Here is a 7212-nt window from a genome sequence, read left to right as displayed (position 1 = left end):
TACATGCAATATATATTAGGTCGTCAAGAAGTTAACATGACATTAGTGTAACCTATATAATGTGTAAAGTTTAGTATACTCTTATCTCTTATTGTGATGGCACACATTCGGCATGTAATGCTTTTTGAATACAAGAAGGGAAACACTGCCTCTGTAGCCACAAAGAATATGAAAGAAGTTTATGGAAATGTTTGGAATATTTTTCAATGTCAACGAAGGTTCAGCAAATTTCGTTCAGGTGACTTTAACCTTAAAAACTGTGATGGGAGGGGCCGAGATGGTGAAATTGATATTGATGCTCTATCCATTTTTGGACAGAATATTAAATGCCAAAAATAATGTCTTTGCATTTGGTGGAACATCAAAGGAGTAATTCATTTTGAACCTCCTCAGTCCATGTCAATGTAGAGATTTATAGTCAGCAACTGGAATGTTTAAATCAAGCCCTTCACCAGAAATACCCTTCACTCGTCAATCGGAAATAACAATGGGTTAAAAAAAACTAAATCCTCTTGCTACTAACAGAAAATTATATTTTTAATGAAAGAAATAAAATAAGTATTTTTAGCCAAAATGAATATTTTTGTACATGCAATAAATGCGTTAAGGGGTCATTTACAGAACCCACGCTTTCCACCTCCAACCCAACTTACTGTGTGTGTGCACACAATTGATGACCCCATAACAGGGTCAGAGCACTTAATAGGGAGGACACTATACGGATTCTAGGTTTGTAGTATTGTATCATGCACGCCCACACAGCTGCCAGGCTCGGCTCCACTAAAATTTGTAGCAAAGAAACAACTTAATATAAGGTTTGCTAAGAAAAAAAAACGAGCCGATAAGTGAATTCAGACCCAAATTTATACTTCAGAAAGCTGTTGTTTAACTAAAATATTGGACTATTTGATAAAAGATATTTTATTTTAACACTTTCTTTATGTTTTTCATTAAAATCTAATTGGAAAGAATTTATTTACACATTCACAGACTCTCATACGATCACAGAGAAGTTGCAGCCATCTAGTGCATAAAATTGAAATTACATTCAAGGTTTGCTAAAAATGAATATAGTGGTGTTAAATAAACTCAAACTCAAATTTCTTTTTCACAAAGCTATCAATTTCTTAAGGAATAGAACTAGTTGAAAAATATTATTTTATTTTAAGTCTTTCTTTGTGTTATTCATTAACTCTAATTGCAGAGATTCTATTTATGCATTGAGAAGACTCTCATTGGCTCACCTAGAATGTTCTGCCACCTAGTGTTTGAAATGAAAATTACATTCAATAAGGAAAATGAAAAATTATTAAAATGTGAAGCTGTTAAAATCAACTTACTGACTAGATCTTTGTTACGTATTTTTGTTTCTACAGTACAAAACATTTCTAGATAAAGAATAGATAAACAATGTTATTGGAAATTAGTTAACCCTTTTTGTTTCAGAAAAAAACAATCTTTCTGAATGATGACTTATTTTAGGATAATAGTTAGAAAACTATTTGTTATACGAAAGCTCTGTTAGAAATACCGATTTCAGTAAATCAGAATCATGACATTGCATTTCTCTGTGACCAATGTTTGTTTTCAAAATTATTGAAAATAATTTTTTTATTGATTGACATTTAACTATATGCTAAAATATAGTAATCCATAACATACAAACAAACAAACCATGCACCTCACAGGTTTAGAGTATCGGTTATTTATTAAAACAGAGAAATAATGATATCTAGAAAATATTAATTAGTACAGGAAACTTTTCAAAGTAGTAAAAAACAACAACAGAAGGACAGATAGATTTAAGTAATCTTCAGGATAACGTTAAAAGACCATCAGTTTATAACATGATGGTATTTTCACCATTTTTGAACACAAAAGTTCCCACCCCATTCTGATGCTTGAGGAAGTTTTGCATACACTCTCTTGATAATTAATATCCACTTTCCTTTACTGGCTAATAGATTCGAACGTTGTATATTAATATAGTCTTTTATTTTTTATCCATTCATCACATGCAAGATAAACAGAAAAATAATTGTACTACTTGTTTTGGTAAATAGTTTCCCAACGAACTACATAAAAACCCGAATACATATTAATATTATGTGCATTCATTAGAAAATGTAGTTTTTGGGTTGTTAATGAGACATTTGTCAATTGTAACCTTATTGGTTGATGACCACTCTTTTCTTAATTTTTTCTAAGTAGTGATTTTAAGCAGAATATCTAGAATATAAATACTGTGTGAACATAAAACTCGCTGAATATAAAATAAAGTTTATTATTAAGAATATTTCGCTAAACAAATTGAAGATTACTCTGACAATTTGAAACATGCATAACAACAATTGGAAACATTAGATTTGAAATATATTTAAAACACGTTTGAAAATTTTATTTTATGCAAACTGTGAAACTACTTTTGCGTGCTGAATTCTGAAAGAAACTTAAAATCTTACATAAAAAACAGTGAAGTTTAAGGTTAACACTCACTGTTGAATTTCACTCAGTTCGGATGAAAGTCTCAGAAGTACAGTAGTACTTGAGGGCAGAGGTTATGACTGTAGATGAAAAGTGTAGCAGAGAAACATAACATATCCAAATCAAATGTGAAAGTTTAAACACGTTCTGAGCTTCGATTTGGCTATTGGTTCAGTATTTTGTCTAACTATATTATCGTATTTAACCCTGTATAAATGTCGGTTTAATGGTTTATTAAGTTTTGTGTCATGCTAATCAAACATTACAAATTTTGCACGAAAAATGTTTGTCCCGCAGCTGAATGCAGTAAATTTTATGTGCATGAGTATTGTATTTAAAAACAAACGTTTAATACAAACTTCTTTCAAAGCTTCCCAAGATTCGCAGATGCTACATTTTCAACGTTGTGCAGAAAATTGTCGTGGAATACGCACAACCTGCCAAAGCCTACATGTATGACTACTATAGATCAGGTGAGGAAATAACCAGAAATATTGACTTACGTTTTACTTGCCCAATCACAATATTGCATCATTTTGCTATTTTTTTGAAATTGGTCAACACTAAGAGGTTGGACTGGGAATACCATGTGATTAATATTACATACTTTTAGAGGATAAAAATTTTATATAGCATGTGACATATATGTGCGCATGGCGGTGAAATATCTAACTTAATAGCTTGCGTAGCATTTCTACAGTACGATTTTCGCTAAAAAATATATGAGTTTTAACATAATACAAAAAGTAGTTTGGGCTATAATTTTATTATCATTATTTACAAAGTTAAAGTAGATATAAAATTAAATTTATTGTTTAACAACGGAGTTCATTAAAGCTACATTTCTGTATCTCCCAGGAGTGAGAGAGTTTAGTATGTCTTTGTCAAAAGAGCCTGTTCTCTATAGGCTTGCTATGATTCTGATCTTCAATAAGAATGCTTTACTGAATAGCAATACTTATAATAACTATTATAACAATGTTCATAATAATTATTATAACATTGCTTAGAATCCGGAATAATTTCACTTTGAATAAAGATTGATTTCATGTTATAAAAATGGTATAAAATTACAAACGTCTTTATGAAGTAATTTTTAATTTAAATTGGTTATATATATGTTTCTATTACTACGTTGAAGCCTCTCTTAACTATTCCATATCTAATTTCTATTCAAGGGTGGAGACCTATTTTAACTCAACAAAAAAGTGCTAGTGATTTTTATTATCTTTATTACTTCTGCTTAACAGATCTCGTATTTTCATGTTTATATATACGTACGTGTTTCAGTGCCTCAAAATTATTTTATTGCAATTATGAAAAAATCCCTATATTGTTTCGGATAAGTAATAAAATAGTGAAACATATTTTTTTCTTTTGTTTTCATTTTAGTGTGCATTTAAAAATAAACCTCGTACTGGTAGAGTTGTTTATATATTAATGTGACAGTGAAATTGTCAAGTAAAATATTTATAACGACAAAAAACTTATAAGAGTACAGTATTTTATCAAGCTATTGGTGGATTAATGCCGTCATTCTCAGCTGTCACTTCATTGGTTTGTAAGATGCACGAAATGGGTCGATATATGAGCCGTACACCCAGGCTACCTAATTTATTGATTTTGAGTAAGAAGCTGGTAAGTTTAATTGAGGAGAGAAAAATTATTGTATACGTGAATTAGGTAAGAATTATAGTTGTCCTTTCATAAAATTATCTTGAAAGATTTATACTCTAACTTTTTTAACAATGTTCACCTTTTTTTTAAACGTCATATTTCTCCATTGTGCAACTCGTATACCTGAAGGATCTTCAGCCCATATTACGTTCTGTAAAATAATAATAATACGTTTTTCAGATATTTGTTAATGGCACAACTGAATCAAATATACTTGACAACACACACAAAAAAGTTACTGTAACCTGCAAGATCCCATTTATCATGGACTATTTCAAATATCACAAACATTTCTTCATTATAAACGCTGGTATGGCTACAGGCTCAGTATGACAAAATTGGACTAGTAGGATTAAGAAGTAAACATATAATATACTCGTTATATATAAAATGCTTATCTTAAAAGACGATACTAATAGATAACCTAAAGTCCATCATACCTCCGATTTTCTAGAGTGCGCGAAAAATACAATCATAGACAAACTTAGATTAACAGACAACGTCAAGTTTCTCTCCATGTTAATATTGTAAACTGTTATGCTTTGTAGCTTAATTAAACACTTGTGTAACATTATTCAAGGCAGGGCTTGCACAACAGAATTAGTTTTATGATGTACTAATAAAAATAACATTTTCTTGAGGTGCAATGTCGTTTATGCAAGCATGTGAAACAGAAAGCAGTCACGATTCTTGTTCATTTGACCAAGAAATTTATTCTAGAGTACAATAAGGTAGGTAAGATGAAAATCTATGCATGTGTATGGAAATTATTAACTTACAGGCAAATCAGCTTTAATTTCAACTCTTATAATTTGTTTGTAATACGCTAACACGTGTATCTAGTCTAGGCTAAGTAGAGACTCAGTTATTAGACATTCTCACATACACTGATTTACTTTTCGGATAATAACTGCAAATAACAGGAAGAATAGGTTAACTGTCACAGAATTGAAAAAAAAAGAAATTTGTTAAAGTAAAACTGATCTTTTTTTTCTATGTATACAATATGTCAAAATACTGACCAGTGCACTAAGAGTAGTTAAGCGCTTTCATATAAAAAAAGAAGAAGAAAAAAAAACCGGATTTGAGTTCTCTATCCTAGTCCGAAGAAATTATGATAAATATTCTGTTTTAGAAAAAGAAAACTATGACATTTTATTCGTTCTCACTTTCAGACTCAATTGAAAGTACAAAGAGTTTAACCTCCAGACAATTCTAAGCTTAAACATGGCAATTTAACCAGACAAAATAGAGATACCAGATCCTCAAATAAATCTATATCGTGATGGTTCGTGAAAAATGTCTAAAAATACCTAAGTAGAACACAGGCCGTGGCTAGCACACGAAGTGGAGTCAGTACCTTACAAAATTGGTTTTATATCTGTAAAAGTGTAATGACTCTAAAAGCGAGTTCATCTAAAATAAATTTTGAGAATTTCAATAAAGACATAGAAAATATTGTGCTTTTTCATGTACAACAATATCTCCAAAATCACATGAGATATTTAAATATGTTGAAAGTCACTAAACATTCACTCATTAAATACACTTATTGGAATTAATAACATTAAAATAATTATCATTAGTTTTACATACAACTTACTCTATAACAGAATGAAAACTGAGGACAATAAGTAGCACGAGTAATATGAAATAAAGAAATTAATTTGTAATTACTTGCATTGGAAAGAATAAGATACAACTTTTTCTCACCGTTTCATCAGCTCCACCTATCGGCTGTAAATTTGCGTTCATAGGAGACACGAGAAACAGCACTGAAATAAAAACTTTGTTCGTGAAGAATATCAAGGACTTTAAAAATTGAGTTATAAATTACTTTATAAGACAGAATACATTACCGACGTTGACTTGTTTTTCAAATCATTAAAATTATGGCATGTCTAATTAACAACTTATTAACATAAACATTCCTATATTTGAATAAATCATGAAATATGTTTCACTGCAATAGCCTAATTGTTTTAAATTAGAATTAACTTTCAAAGTTATCGAAGTTATTTTATTCAAATGAACTCACAAGCCTCTCTTACTTGTATCAGATTATCTTAAGAATGTGCAAAAATTCAGTTCGCATTTGATTTTCACTTAATAACAAATGTTTAGAAATTTAGGATTGTTACAATTATGAGTTTTTACTATAGATACCTAAGTATTTTATTTTTGAAATAAGAAATAAAAGGAGAACAATGTAATAAATCTCGGCCTAAACGTTTTTCAACTATAAACTGGTTAATGAACTTTAAAAAATAAAAGAACTACAATACACACTTTATAAACAAATATTTATACCAAAATATATAATTTGTTGATTAGACGTTTCTTCGATTTTAAGTAATTTTATATTATTAATTTTACAACGCTGAGAAAAGAAAAATAAGAACATAACACTTGTTTTGTAGGTTATTAAGTCACGTGCGATATTCAAAACTAGTTTTATAGTAACAACAAATTATTTGATTAATTTCTTAACAACATGTTTTTTACTTAGTGAATAAACTTATACACTTTTGTGAACTTTATTGTTATTTCATAAATGTAAGACACGACAAGATCGATAATATATTTCTATATTGATATACTTACATTTCTGGCCAGGTTTATACGTAGGTTTATCTGTTTGTATTAGTACAACAGTGTTTTGTGGTCGGATGTACACTTTTCCTTTTCCGCGGAATCAGTAATTTCACCCTTGACTTCAAGCTCTGCTGTGCCGGGAGGAGCATCTGGTGCAACTTCAACAACTAAGTTTGTGGGGTTTCCTTAAAAGATGAGGAAATACGATTATGTATCTGAACGTCAGCGAAACGTTCGAGAGAAAAATAAAACAGTGGCACCATTATTTGACGCTTATGCTTAAAACATGTTTAGTTAGAAAACGAAACTTTGCGAAAGATAAGCATAAACCAAAATCTCCATAAATGTATTAAGAAATTTTATATATGAGCTTAACAGTTGGCATAAGCATCACAGTCGTTCATAATATCTATGTGAATAATACAAAATTCAAATCATTTTTACATACATTATTAA

General features: G+C 29.8%; 1 long non-coding RNA gene across 1 annotated transcript; it reads right to left on the bottom strand.

The window, feature by feature from the left end:
- Positions 1 to 4236: 4236 nt before the first annotated feature.
- Positions 4237 to 6851, bottom strand: LOC111083607. Its single transcript, XR_002609132.1, has 3 exons — positions 6766 to 6851; positions 5875 to 5936; positions 4237 to 4312 (listed from the first exon to the last, which is right to left on the bottom strand). It is a non-coding gene; the product is annotated as an uncharacterized LOC111083607 (long non-coding RNA).
- Positions 6852 to 7212: the final 361 nt, after the last annotated feature.

The sequence above is a fragment of the Limulus polyphemus genome, unplaced genomic scaffold (assembly GCF_000517525.1).
Source record: "Limulus polyphemus unplaced genomic scaffold, Limulus_polyphemus-2.1.2 Scaffold10308, whole genome shotgun sequence".
In the NCBI taxonomy this organism is placed as follows: domain Eukaryota; kingdom Metazoa; phylum Arthropoda; class Merostomata; order Xiphosura; family Limulidae; genus Limulus; species Limulus polyphemus.
Note: the sequence above shows the minus strand (reverse complement) of the source record. Positions and strands in the feature narration are given on the sequence as shown.